Source organism: Nanorana parkeri, unplaced genomic scaffold, assembly GCF_000935625.1.
Source record: "Nanorana parkeri isolate BGI_ZX_2015 unplaced genomic scaffold, ASM93562v1 scaffold551, whole genome shotgun sequence".
NCBI classification, from domain to species: domain Eukaryota; kingdom Metazoa; phylum Chordata; class Amphibia; order Anura; family Dicroglossidae; genus Nanorana; species Nanorana parkeri.
In genome coordinates this window covers 828,955-844,172 of record NW_017306819.1, presented here as the reverse complement: position 1 = coordinate 844,172, position 15,218 = coordinate 828,955, and positions in this window count along the sequence as shown.

Below are 15,218 nucleotides of genomic sequence, written 5' to 3'. Positions count from 1 at the left end.
GGGCTGGCTGTAGCTCCACCCCAGGCTGAAGGCCAATTTATGTGCTCAAACAATTCATCCCCACACAGCTACCTCCTCATGTATCACTTGCCCCTCCCTTTTAGATTGTAAGCCGTCATGGGCAGGGCCTTCCTTACCATCTTGTCTTGAATTGTATTGTGATTGTAATGTCTTCCTTATATTGTAAAGCGCTGTGCAAACTGTTGGCGCTCTATAAATCCTGTATAATAATAATAATAATTTATATGGCGGAGTTACAGCCAGCACTGAAGCCACAACCCCCTCTCCATTCTGCAACCCTCCTTGCCGTGCAGCCCTGTGCCTGCTCTGCTCTCTTTGTACTGATAAAAGACTAAGCCTACAACCTCCCACAGCTGCCAAGTTGGTTACTACAGAAGTAACTGTTGGCTTGTGTTGTTGTGAATGATGGCAGCGGCAAAGGAATACCACCATTCACAAAAATATGAGCCCTCAAGAGCCCTCGCCAGATACTACACTATCCTCTCATGAACATGCAGGGCAAGGCAACATGTTTAATGATGACTCCACCAGCAACACACACATACCCTTTCTTTGCTCTCTCACTGATCCTGTATGGTGTGGTGATTCCCTCCCCTTCCTTCCATGTGACAGCAATGGTGCTTATTGATTGGCCACACAGGCATCCAGAACTGTCCTGTGGGAGCAGGGAGAGTCCACAGCCCTGTGTAAGCTCCAATAGGCGACTTGGAATTTACCCAAGGCTTCATCTCTCTCTCTCTCTCTTTCCAAATGCACGGTGCATTTAATATTACACACATTAATGATGCATTGACTACATCGGAAATCATATAAGACAAGCCTTTATGCATTCCATATAAATGGTATAGACACATCAAGCTGATGGCTTACAATGGGAGGTGATGGATACATCTTCATACACTTAATAGGAGCCAGCCATGAGATTCATCATGTTATAGAAAATTATTTTCCTAGATACTAAACCCAGTTGATATTTAGTTATTTATTAAGGACTATTAAGAGTCTGTTTATATTTTATTTAATATTGGATGGAGTTTAAGTGGGTAACTTAAGTGGGTAACTCTTTTTTAGAAACTCTATCAGATTATTTATATGTTTTCTGCGTCTGTGTTGGGGAGATTTACCTTTACTTCCTGTTTTGGAGACACAACGTGATTGCTATTACCCTTCTATTCAACTACAAATGATGCTTACCCAAAATTTCTACATTATATCGAAGATGATGGGGACCAGTGATGTGCGGTACCTTTGGTGCTGGGTGAGGCATTCCTCCAGCCCACCAAATCCCCGCCCCCATCCCACAGAAGCCCCACCCCCATCCCACCGAAGCCCCACCTCCCACCAAGTCACCAAGCTAGTGTCAAGAAGGGAGGGAGGAGGAAGGGAGGAGACAGGGAGGAGTCTCCCTGTCCCTCACTTGCTCGTCAATGGTGAGGCATCGAGATCAATGTCCTCAGTGGGATTTAAAAAAAAATGTTTTGATTGGACAGCTTAGACCAATGGCACTTTGCCATTGGTACAAACCATCCACAGAGCTCCAGCCTTTAACATAGAGTAGAGGCTGTTGTAGCTCTTGCCTTACTAGGTTAGGTTATACAAGCAGTTGGGAAGTCTGCTGCTTTGTAATCTAACTTAGCTGTCAAAAGTCGGATGCAGATTACAGGCAGCGCTCCGTCCATGACAGGTTACACGGCGGGGAGGCTTTCTCTGCTGTGTAACCTGTTACAAGCCGATCTGAATGGAGAAGAAGCTGTCAGTTTCAGACTTGAAGCCGACAGCTTTTTCTTCCATAATACTAGGTGAGGCCTTGCCTCACCTGCCTCCCCTGACCACACGTCCCTGATGGGGACTAGAGAGAAATCTGTTTGTAAAAGTATATTTCTAGTCCTTATGAAAAGATCTATCTCTAAGGGGTTTCTTCAATTATCTTCACAGCATGAAGCCAACAAGATCGGTGTCTTGTTGACTTCAAGGAGAAACTACTTTTCAGTTCCACAGAGATTGTTGGAGGATCTTCACAGTCCTACCTCCGAACTTCAAAGAATAGTGTAGCTTTACTTCACCATTGTTTTACACACAATAACTCTTCTCTAGAGGAAATATATTCAGCTTTATATGGAAATGTTTCCTTAAAATTCATCCAAAATTATTATTTTTCTTTCATGAGACCCAGAACTGACCTTAAAGAAATGAACTTGTGCCATTCTATGACAGGTCCTCTTCGCAATTTCCTAGAAAAGATATTTATTTTTCTGCTCTTCTTCAAGATCATTTGACTTCCAAGTAACAAAAACAGAGGAAATCCAAGAAAAGCGCTGCTAGTATAGCTGGTGATAATCCTCCTTCCAAAAGTCCAAAACATTTTTGAGGAATTTGTGGATAACCCTTCTAGAAATGGCAGGAGCTGCGGTCAGATGAAATGAAGCAGCAGCCTATTACAGATCAGATATGTTTCTGGGTTTTACCATAATTTACATCAAATTATAGACCAGCATTGTGGGTTATTTTCAAAGGAAGATGTATTACTTTGTGTACGTACTTTAATGTATCCCAAAACGATACTGGTGTGCCCCTCAATGAACAAAGTAGCCCTTTAAAGAGGACCTGAACTGTCATAACTGCGCACAAAAGACAAGCAGGTGACAAAAGCCTGTGAGCAGGGCCGGATTTATACCCTCTGCTGCCCCAAGGCCAGGTTCCCAAATGTGCCCCCCCTCCCAGCCAAACACCCCCCAATGGAGAATGGCCACCAGATGGCGGGAGCGGCATGGTTGGTTTTAATTTTTTTTTTATTATTATTTTTTTTTTACTTTATCACTTTTGTTATTTTGGTTTTTTTTGTTTTTTTTTTACTTTTTAATTTTTTTAATCTTATTATCTTTTACTTTTTTGTATTATTTTTTATAGGCTGCATACAAGTGATCTCGGTGGCATTGCTGAAATCATTTGTACAAAACAAGTGGCGGCTTCCCCGCTGTACATTTAGCTCTGCTTGCCCGAAGCAGAGCTAAATATAGAAAAAACTACCCGCCTGGTGCCCGGAACTGCATGTCCCAGGCGTCAGGCGATAGGAATTCCACAATCCTGCTGCCCCTCTACTCCCTGCGGCCTCGGTGGCCTTGTGGCAATTCCGGCCCTGCCTGTGGGCTCTCTGTAGATGATCTTTATTCTTGACTGATTCCATGTCTTGTTCCACACTGTGTCTCTGTGCAGAGGCAGCCATTGTGGTAGAGGAGCTGGTTTTGCTTCCTCATGTCAGAGCTGCCCTCCTAAGGACTGGAGATCTGATACTGATGGAGGAATACTCAAGCAGTAATAATAGACGTGGAGGAACACAGATATATGGAATAAATGAAGCAAAAGCAGGGAGATTCTTGCACTGTGGGTCCTCAGGTGAAGATTCTTCTCCAGCAAGGAGAACAGAAAGTAGGAGAGTCGTAATATTACCAAGTCTTGCTCCAAATCTTGTGAGAGGAAGCCTTAGATGACCTCTCACTGCATAGCATAGCTATATGAGGCTGCAGAACAGGAGTTCCAGGGCACACTCACATGTCAGGAAGTCAGCTCCTATGTTTCAGCAGCAATTTAGAAAAATCTAATTTTTCAGGATCATGATGAGGCACAATTAGCATTGTTAGGTCCATTTTTATACTGTACATGTTACCAATACAAAAGAGTTTACTAATAAAATATTATTTTTATAAATTAGATCAGAGTTTCTCAACTTTTTTTTTTTAGGCCAAAAGTACCCATTAAAAGTATGTAATGAGTATGCAATGTCATATATTTTAAGGGGGAACCTCGCAATAAAACACAAAAAAGTGGGTTTCCGCCTTCACATCGACGTACCCCCTTTAAATCAAAATTCTCCCCCTTCACATCTAAGTCACCCTTTGCATGTGTACCTCCCCTTTCACACCAGGAGCCCCCACTTTCATATCAGAGCTCTTCCCCTTCACATCACAAGCCACTCTTTCATATCAGAGCCACCCTTCACATCAGGAGCCCCCCTTTCATATCAGAGTCCCCACCTTCACATCAGGAGCCCCTCTTTCATATCAGAGTCCCCACCTTCACATCAGGAGCCCCCCTTTTACACCAGAAGCCCATGTTTCATATCGGAGTCCTCCCCTTCAAATCAGGAATCCCCCTTTCATATCAGAAGCCTCTCTTTCATATCAGAGTCCCCCCTTTCATATAAGAGTCCCCCTTTCATATCAGAGTCCCCCCTTTCATATCAGAGTCCCCCCTTTCATATCAGAGTTCCCCTTTTACATTAGGAGCCCCCTTCCCCTCAGTCTTCATTCCCCCCTTCACATCACAGTCCCTCTACCACAAAAGATAAGGCACCCCTGAGGAAGCCAGAAGGTACACTAGGGTGTCCTGGCACCCGGGTTCATAAAGGCTGAATTAGATAACCTGTATCGGCGGATGGCTTGAAAATAATTCATGTTACTAGAATACTAGGTCTCTGTCCAGGCCTCAGTCCAACCCCATGGTCACCCTCCTCAGGAAGCAGAACTAAGAGTATCAGACATACAACAACATCCCTCCCCCAGGCAGGAGGCCCAGGGGAAGACAGATTTCTAAAGCTCTCTCCCAAATATTTATACCTTTTCCCAGTCTACACCACTGGCAATAGTGGTTGGCCAAGTAGACATGAATATTCCTAACCCTGATTAGTGCAACCTCCTACACTATTTCCAGGGACACCCCCCCCAATAAATAACCAGAGCTTAGGAGAGACTCAAGAAAGCCGAACTATCAATAAGATTTAGGCTGGCAGCTTCTAAATTTCCTAAGGGCAGGTGGGCTACAATTACAATTTAGCTTTTGGGTTTAGATACACCTTACAAAACTGGTGGTTAGGCTAAAAGGGGTTTCCCAGCTGCAAGAAACCTAGAGTACTTCAAGTTTAGCATCAGAAATTGGCGGATGATGATATTGCTCTATAAGGTCTCAGAAGCTTTTACATAAAAGAGCAAATCACTTATTGACATTTAAGTTAAGTGTTAATACAATGTAGCAAGATTGTGACTTCTCTTTTTGCTAAGGAAACTGATGCAGCAACCGATGGGGATTCCAGAATAGAACAGTGTTTATCCTGCAGATGGCTTCAATAAAGTTAATTAATGGCTTCAGAGACAAGTATATCATTTGATGAAACTGCATCTGGTACGTCTAGCAGAGACGAGTGCTACAGACTTTTGCAGAGCGAAACTGAGTTTATAAGAATCTGTTTGCTGCACTTTTCCCTTTATTAAAGAAGAACTCCAGGATTTATAAAAAAGTAACCCTTGCAGTGTGGCTTCCCCCACACTGTAAGGGTTAATTGCTCTTTTTGGTCTGGGGGGCTCAAATAAAGCAGATATACTCAGTTGGTCCTTGGTTCAGCCTGGCTGCTACACCAGTCCCCACAGCCTCTTCTCCCTCAGGCTCTGGCAGTCTAAGGATCTGTAATGTCATCACGTCTTATGCAGTCCATTAGACTTGAGGATGCCAAGTGACATGCCACAGCCAGAGAGGAGAGGGAGAGAGGTGAGCAGTCACTGCCACAGGGCCAAGGATCAGGTGAGTATTTCTTCTTAGACCAAAACGAGCACCTAACCCTTGCATTGCAGGGGAAGCTTGCTCTGCACATTGTCTATTCCCAATACTTCTTGTATTGCTTACACAGGCTACATGGCGTTCTGTGAATGGACAAGGGTGTGGTTTTACTCCCCCCCCCTTGTCAATTCATGAAAAATATAAAATGATTCGTGAATGCTGAGCAAGGAAGAGAAAAATTTAGCTATAGACATGCATAGGCAGAAAGTTCTGCAGTGTCTGGTTAAGCTGGGAGGAGAAAATTTGAAGGCCCCATGAAACCTTTCCAGGGAGCTGCTGACTGGTTGGCAGGCTATCATTGCATGGCCTGTAGGCTCCAAGAGTTAGTCAGAGCTTACACAGGACTGAGGTCTTTCTCCATCCGCATGTGACAATGTTAGGTCAATCAAAAAGCATCAGCACTGTCACTTGAGAGGAAGGGCAGGTAATCTTGGCGGTGCACGAGAGTGACGCTGCCCTCTGCAGACTGGGGATGCTCTGACTGGCATCCCGTCCAGCTCCTGCCAGCCAGTGACGAACAGGGCCATCCCTATAATTAGGCAGCTTGAGGTGGTTGCCTCAGGCGGCATCTCATTGGGTCACATGGGGGGAGGGTGGGGGGGGGTGTTGGGGCAGCAGGGGTGCCTGCCACCCCCTGTCCAGCCAGAGTGTCCCAGGTTGTCAAGAGCTCTGTCTGATGTCCCACCCAGCTCTTTAACGTTGCTGATTGCCAGGAGCTGAGAGGGACGCTCTGGCTGGTTTTCCACCCAGCTCCTGGCAACCAGTGACCCCGGACAGAGCCAGAGGTACTGTGTATGTCTTCTCCCCCCCCACCCCCCTTCTCCGGTAACATGCACCACCAGTGCTTCCCTTTACCACCCCCAACTCCCACCATGCTCAGACCATGCACCACCAGCACCAGCTGAGATGGCAAAGAGTGTAGTGACACCCCTACTGGGGAAGCAAAAATGATTGGGTTAAAATGAAAGTGCATTTCCACTTTTGCAGTTACATTTGAGAAAAGTCCTCTATTGCTATGTGTTCCCTTTCACACCGTATACCTAAAAATATTCCTTACCTTTCTAGTTGTTTCTGGAGCAGGATCACACATAGGACTGCAAGCTATTCTGAGTCAGGAGGACAAAGTGGGAACAGAATGCTTTTATCCTCATTAACATACAATGCCTTGAGATCTTTAACCCTTTGTTATCTAATTTACAACCTATAATGAGATATGCCAGCACAATACAGACAGGTTTATTAGGCTGGGTTCACACATGGGCGTTACTATAGCCGCGTTTTAAGCAAGTTTTTTCAGCTCGACGCGGACGCTCGCAAGGGACTGAACCCGGAAGACAGCAGCGGCCGGAGGACACAGCAGGTAAGACCTGTACGCTTTATTCCCGAGAGTGGCTTGGTGTTACCGCTTTGTTAACCCAGAGCCACACTCAGGAATACCAATGGATACGCGCTGAAATACGCCCCAAAGAAGCCCCAGTACTATTTCGGGTGTAGGACATTTGTCAGCGCGTCATAATGCGCTGAAATACGCCCAGGTGGGAACCATGCCCATAGGAGTTAATAGGATTTCACTGCTTGAGCGCTTTTCAGCGTTTCGATCAGCTCTGAAAAACGCCCAGGTGTGAACCCAGCCATATAGTAAACATTACCTCCTCGGCCCTCCTTCCTAACATTACAAAGGGGGAAGCTAGGTAGGATTTAAAGTAGCTAAAAAGCACTTAAAGATGTAAGTAGCATTATTTAATTGTTATACAATGTAAAAGGGAACATGTAACAAATATAAAGTAGGTATTTTCACAATTTGGCTGCAAAAAGGGACTTTAAGAAACCCAGTAGGGTGCATCTACCTTAATACCTTTGATCAGGTAAGGTTCACGTCATGTCGGTGGATACATTTTCATTCCTCCCGCTGTATTTCACCTGCAGACCCTGATTTATTCATCAGGATCCTTTCCACTGCTCCATATATTTCAGAGCCGCATTATTAAGTGACAACATAATATATTCTCCATATAGTGGGATGTGACAACACAGACTAGCTTCTAATGGATCATTTTCTAAGTTGTTTCATTATGAACGATCAATGCAAAACACATTGTTTCTGTTCTCAGGCCTTGCGCAGGCTGATTATTTATGGAGTTCTGCCGTCTGCACACAGCTTTAATTAGACAGAGCAAAACAAGTGTGTCTCCACCATTTCCCGAGAACTCCATCGAAGACTCAATGAGTCATTACAGCCGGTTTACGCGCACCTCGTCTTATATCCTCTACCCGATCAACCGTCCTAATGCCAAATGGCAGCGAAAAACGTATTTTCTGCATGGCCGCGGAAGAACACACTCTACCTATTTATAAACAGATTACTCAGCGTTACGTCTTCTGTTTGCTGCAAATATTCTTCTTCTCCTTTCCAGCCTCGGAAATCGAGCACAATGCGGTTCTGTTTTACTGGGAAGAGTTTCTGCAGAAAAGGTTTAGCTGTGCATAATGTAAGGGTGATAAAGAAGTAGGACTACGAGTTTAAAACCTTGCCCCCCAAAAAGGACTAACCTTTACTCAGCAGGGGTGTAACTACACATCATGGGGCCCCATAGCAAAACTTTGGGGCCCCCACATAACTCTCTGGGTAGCAGCTGACAGTGTCAACTGTGCCATTGATGTTAACATGAAGTAGGTATGAAGAACAGCCAGCAGGAGAGCTTTCAGCATAGTCAGTACACTACTACAAAGCAGTGCTGGGGGTAAACATTATAGTAACACTAATAATAATTACTAGGGATGCACCTATACCGGTATTTCGGTATTGAGTACGAGTACCGATATTTTTTTTCCGGTACTCACCGATACCAGATACCAATACTGGAAGTCCCATTAAGGAAGTCAGGCACCGTGTAATGACAAGTGACGAGGGAGCATGGAGTCGGCTTCCCGGTCAATTAGGAAGCTGGGCAGCGTGTAATGACTCGCTGCCCATCTTCCTGATACAGGAAGTATCGGGCTAGGCATCGCAGCATTTGGGCAAGTTCTTGCCCAAATACTCGGCATCGGCACCGATACAAGTATCGGTATCGGTGCATCCCTAATAACAACCATAATGATATTTTATTTTATGATAAAAGGAATAATACTCCTGCACACACTTACTCTTCAACCTAAATATCAACTTCTTTAAACTCTAGCTTCATTCAACTTATTTTGTAGAACCACAAACCTCAGCCTTCTTATAGGTCTGTAGCAGAGGTGAATCTCTGGGATGTGTGGCTGCATTAGGCATACAGGGGTAAATTCAGCCTGTATTTGAAGTTCAGGAGGCAATAAATCTACACTGCTAAGATACATAAGCAAATGCTTCTACTGCAGAGAGGAGGGTCTGTGACTAGACGATCCTGAGGTCTGATTTCAGCCCTTCTATAAAGGAAACCTCACAGTCCCCCAAATGGGGTCCCATCCTATCCCAGGATCCTAATAGGGTTCCCTCTTTCCCTAGGACCCTAATGGGGTCCCCTCCTACTCCAGGACCCTAATGGGGTCCCATCCTATCCCAGGATTCTAATGGAGTTCCATCCTACCCCAGAACCCTAATGGGGTTCCCTCCTACCCCAGACCCCATAGCAGCGGCATGGGCAGCAATATTTATGCCACTGTTAGGATATAGTGATCTGTAATTTCTGCTGAAAAGCCAGAATATAGGAAACTGTTAGTAAGTTCATAAATATCAACACTGTGCTTACATATATTGACATCCAACCAGAGCTCGTCCATGCGCTGCTGGGTTAACAGATAACAATGATAGTACTCTAACAGCCTTACTTTCAATTGCACACAAATCCCCTTTAGCTCTCAATGGAAACATCAGACCTGCATTTCTGAAGGTCTATGAATGTGCCTCTCTTCATTTGTTCTCCATGTAATTGCCTGTTGCAACAGCCATTACCCCTTGCTGCTCTTCCTCCTTCAAGCACTTTGGTCACTCTTGAGCTGCCAGCAGCACAGATAGATGGGATTACAGCTTCAGTTCACTTGGCACTTCCCGCCTCTGCTCCAGGAACCGTCAGAAATGCTGGTCTGACATTCCTATTGAGTACTGAATCTTCTGGGTATTTGTGTGTAATTGGAAGCATGGCTGTTAGAGAACTTTTAGTAAGCACATATTGTTCATTAGATCTTCCATCAATAAAGTGTTGACCGATAGAACTATAATGACCTTGGCCACGGTTTTTGAGGCTTTCTGGAGATGCAAGTAACATCACCGTACCTCACCACTCAGTGGCGGACCTAGGGAACAAAGGCCCCAACCCATATCCCCTTTAGCAACCACAAAAAAAAAAATTGGAAAAATGGCATTGCTGTGTAAAGTATTGCTGAGATTTGTAGTCTTATAGAGGGTGACATTCTGCATTGCTGCAATGCAGCATGGGACCTGCTATATAGAACTACAAATACCAGCTGTACTTTATACAGCAATGCCATCAATTGGACTACAAAAAATAATAATTTTATTTAATAACTTACCTTCACTTTTTCTGGTGGGGGAGGCTGCAGAAAAACACACCAGTGTGGGTGTGTGTGTCCGTCTCAGGCAGCGTGCCCGTGCACTCAGACGGCTGTTTGCTGGGTCCTCACGGGCGAGGCCCAGGGCTGCCCCCTGAAGTGCCTGCCAACTTTTTTTTATTCTCGGCTTCCCTCCACGGTATCAGGCGGCCGGCGTGCTCCCTCATCTCTGCGCCGGGAGTGTCTGGTCTTTCCCACACTTCCAGCGCAGAGATGAGGGGGCCCGTCAGCCACCAGATACCAATGTGATCAACGGACACTCCCGGCGCAGAGATGGGGGGGCCCACCGCATACCAATCCGATGGTAACCGGCGGCCGGACACCAACGTACCCCCCCATCTCTTCCCCGGGGCTGTGTTTGGATGGATACTGGGCCTCCCCCCTGTAGGGTCAGGCCCCGGGCCGCACCGGTGGTAGTTCCGCCACTGTCACCACTGTCTCCTGGGAAAGCTTGGGACTTGAGATTGATCTCCAGCCCCTTTGCAGGAATGCTTTATCATGGGATTCCAAGCATCCAGGAGAAAATAAACTCGATTGATCACATTTGGGGAGAAATTTTCCTACTACTGTCTTTAGAATCAGGCCTCAAAGTCTCCAATCTGTCAGCTTTTCTTATAGCTCCATCATCTGTGAAATGCCTTTATAATTAGATGGTATTGCATTCATTGCCAGCCAGGTGCGCAACTAAGACACAGATTACCTTGATACTATGGTATGTAAACATAAGTCAGTCACAGCCACAGACTTGCTGAATAAAGATGATGACAGAAAGAGCATTACTTATCCTTTTTACCGTGACAGTATAACTATATGGGTCCTATAGTCCTGCCCACTGTTCTGAAATGAGGAATAATCTTCTTATTTTTGGGATATGTGATGGGATGAGGTGTGTGCATACCTTATGTTCTAAGATAGCTTTACTGTACTACACACTGATTAAAGTTGAGGGCCTTTTCACTGCTTTAGTAACCAGCCTCGTTACTATCCCTTTGGGTCTCACGTCCTACTTAATGAAAGCCCTGATCCCTTCGCACCATAACCTGTATGGCAGGTTTACTATCCCATTGGGTCCCAAGTCCTGCTCCATAGAAGCCATGGTCCCTTCTCACTATAACCTGTATAGTTTAACCATCCTGTTGGGTCCCAAGCCCTGCTCCATAGAAGCCATGGTCCCTTCTTACCATAACATGTATGGTTTATTATCCCGTTGGGTCCCAAGTACCGCTCCATAGAAGCCATGGTCCCTTCTCACCATAACCTGTATAGTTTACCATCCCGTTGGGTCCAGGTTCTGTTCCATAGAAGCCATGGACCCTTCTTACCATAACCTATATTGTTTACTATCCAGTTAGGTCCCAAGTCTTGCTCCATAGAAGCCATAGTCCCTTCTCACTATAACCTGTAAGTTTTATTATCCCGTTGGGTCCCATGTCTTGCTTCATAGAAACCATGGTCCATTCTCACCATAACCTGTAGTTCTGAATTGAGAAAGCTAGTCGGATGACCAGTGAAACATCTTCAAGAAAAATACAGCAAGTCCAGCCAAGTTGCCTTGATTTAGTTTTTACAGATATACCATGACCTGGATGAATGAGATCCTTCACAGACATAACCCTGTAAGGTTTACTATCCCATTGGGTCCCAAAAACTACCCCATAGAAGCCATTGTTTCCATGCCCTGTACTGATGATGAAACAGCTGTGTGCAGTTTAGAATAAATGGACCTATAATATTAGGCAATGCTTGTACTGTACACCAGCAGTTCTTGTTGTGTATCTGGCCAATAGGGCATAAAGTAATGATTTGAATGGCTCCACTCACTGTCCTCAAATGGGGAATATTACTCTTTAATTTAATAATTACTATTTTTTTGGATATGTGATGGAATCAGACATGTGAATAACTTCTGTTTTAGAAAATACTTTACTGTGCTTGCCTTTCTACTGGATGAGAAAGATTTGTATGGGACATATCAGCTTCTATTCCTCTCATTCCCACGGACGCAAATACACATGTACTTTATGTGCATACAGTGTAAAATACGCTTGTATTTGCAGAGCTCAGGAGTGTGCATATCGTAGGATTGTATGGACAGAATATGCTGTATGTGATTAAACACAACTACCAACATTTTCATGTAACGACATTCTGTAGTCTACAGCATTCTCTGGTCAGTCCAGGGCTACCTGATAATGTGCCACCAGGTCCATGGCCAGGACTCGCATGAAGTTGGTTGAATCCTTCAATCAGGAAGAGTACCAACTCTTGACAACTGGAGTGGTAAGTCTGCAGAATACAGTGCTGGACAAAAAGGAGAAAAAGCTGCATTTTCTAACCCCTTCAGGGCGATTTCTATTATTAATAATTTATATTTTAATTAAACGATTCTGTCACACGAGCACGGCAGAGGTCTTCTTTAGAAAACTAAGAGCCTCATTTTCCAGAGTGAATTGTTCTCATGATAAGGAAAAGGCTGCCCATAAATAATAATCAAAAAATAAATATAAGGTAAATATTAAAACGAAAAAAATCTGTCTGACATCACTTTTAGGATTCCATTTGGAAGCGACTCAGTTGCTTGAAAAAATAAAAAACTTGCCTGCAAGAGACAAATTCTTAATACTCCTCTGGCCGGTAGCAATTCACTTCATGGTCTATAAGAGCTAGAGCCTTCAGCAGAATCCTTAGCATTGTCCCTACAAGACACAGTGGTAATGTAGGCAGGGCCTCCATTAGAAATCATGGGGCCCTGTACAGCCCACCTGACAGGGCCCCCCCCCCCCCCAAAACATTAATCCCATGGTTCTGTGTAATTAATACATACTACCACTCAACACACCTACCATGTGTTACGGTGTGGCAGGCACATTGCGTTGCCATTCATTTGAATGGCACCGCAAATGCACCTCCAACCCGCAATGCATTTGACTGCACCACAATGCGCAGTGCAGTCATTATTTGCCAATAGTTGGACGGGACAGCGGCCACAGTGTCCTGGTTGCTAAGAGATATGTATGGGTAAGGGGTGGGGAAAGAAGAAGAAAAAGAGCCTTATTGGAGGAAAAAGGGGAAGACAACTTTTCAAGCCAAGCTCAGGCCTCCACAAGGCCAACCAAGGCCTGGCCTCGGGGCAGCAGGGAGTAGGGGGCAGCAGGGGTGTGGAATTCCTATCTCCTGATGCTCAGGACATGCAGTTCGGGTAGTTATTTTCTACATTTATCCCTGCTTTGGGCAAACAGAGCTAAATGTACAGCGGGGAAGCCGCTGCTTGTTTTGTACAAGTAATCTCGGTGATGTCGCTAAGATCACTTGTTTGCAGCCTTCAGGTCTGCCATTCTCCATGGAGGGGGTGTTTGGCGGGTACCTGGCCTTGGGGCAGCAGAGCGAGTAAATCCGGCCCTAAGTGTAGGGGTCAACAGGATGAACTGCAGCAAACATTGGGGGATTTAATACATCCACAAGTGTTGGAAGCTGAAGCCTCTCCTGATGGATGCAGTTCTTGAATAGAGCAAAGTGGGGACTCACCTCACATTGGAGTGAGTATTACGACTTCTTTTGCAGGCAACTTTTTTTTTCATTCAACACAGTCTCTTTCAATAAATGTGACTGCATATTGTATGTGCATTTACCTCCAAGTGTTCTGCCATACCATCAAAGAAACGAGTCGTGTCAGTTTTGTATATAAGAACATTTTCAGTGGAGACATGTAACTTTCGAAATAAAAAGTGAAATACAGTAATAGTGGTTCTTTCTCAGAAGCAATGTTTTCATAACTGATGTTTCTATTGCATACCATTGTGTCAGTGGAAGGAATGTCAGCATCCTTCAGCCGGTTAATGAGCCTCGGAAGCCTCACCAGGTAATAATAAGGGCCTGAGACAGATGGTGGTAATAAAAAAACAACATACACCCTCATAGGGGGGCCCCTCTGGTTGGGTTGGTAACTTGGGACTCTACTACAAAGGGTCTTTTTTCCACTATTTTTGAAACCATTCTCCCTTCAACTTTTAATAGACAAAATCTACCATGCAAAATGAAAATGGGAGGAAGACTATACTGAATGATGATCAATGGACATCTGTACTAAAAAGGTCCTTCCAGTGGTGTCCTTACCATCTCAGAAATTCATCCGGCTGGTTAAATAACACAAAACTTATCGCACCTGACATGGGAAGAGATTCCATCCAAGGTACAGACACCTAAACATGTGTAGGGACCCAGCAAAAAAAACAGGAGCTTTCTTCACTTACAATTAGTGCTGCAGCTAGGTCACAATCAGCCTGAGCTCTGGATTGTTCTAGTTCTGCTTTTGTTGGGTTTTCCTCTAAGCTCAGGGTATTGGTGGCTTATGCCCGTTGCAGGGAAATGGTCCTTAGCAATAAGATATTTAAGTTTCTTTGACCAGCCTCCTAATGGTTGGCCAAAGAAACGTAAATATCTTATTGCTAAGGAACATTATTGCCAGTGGTCACATGTTCTGTACAACATTCCCTGGTGAGTCCAGGAAGGACTGATAATATGCCTCCAGGGGATGGGTCCATGAGCTGGGCTACAAAGTTTGTGGAGTTATTCATTCTCCCCCACCCCTCATTGTTGTCTGAGAGCCATATACATATACTACTAAAGCGGAGGCTCCCAGACCCGAATGGCATTCAGGAGCAACCAAATGCAATTTGGAAATTCGGATCCCGAATGCCATTCAGGTCTGTGAGCCTCAGTTTTGGTAATATATGTAACTATATGGCTCCCACACCCGAATGCAATTCGGGTCTAGGAGATTCAGCTGTAGTATTAATATCTGTATATGGTTTTCTGTGGCATTCGCAACAAATATTCATAGACTCAACAGAAACTAACAAAAATTCGAGTTTCGGATCCGAATCCCGAAATAACCAAACTTTTCTGGAGCTTACATGTCTAGCGTCTATTCTAAGACTATAGAATGAATTACAGATCTGTAGGGATTGTGTATTTTTTTTGCAACCTCAAGCAACAAAAATATTCTGGGTTAAAAAAAAAAAAAAAAAATGAATATACAG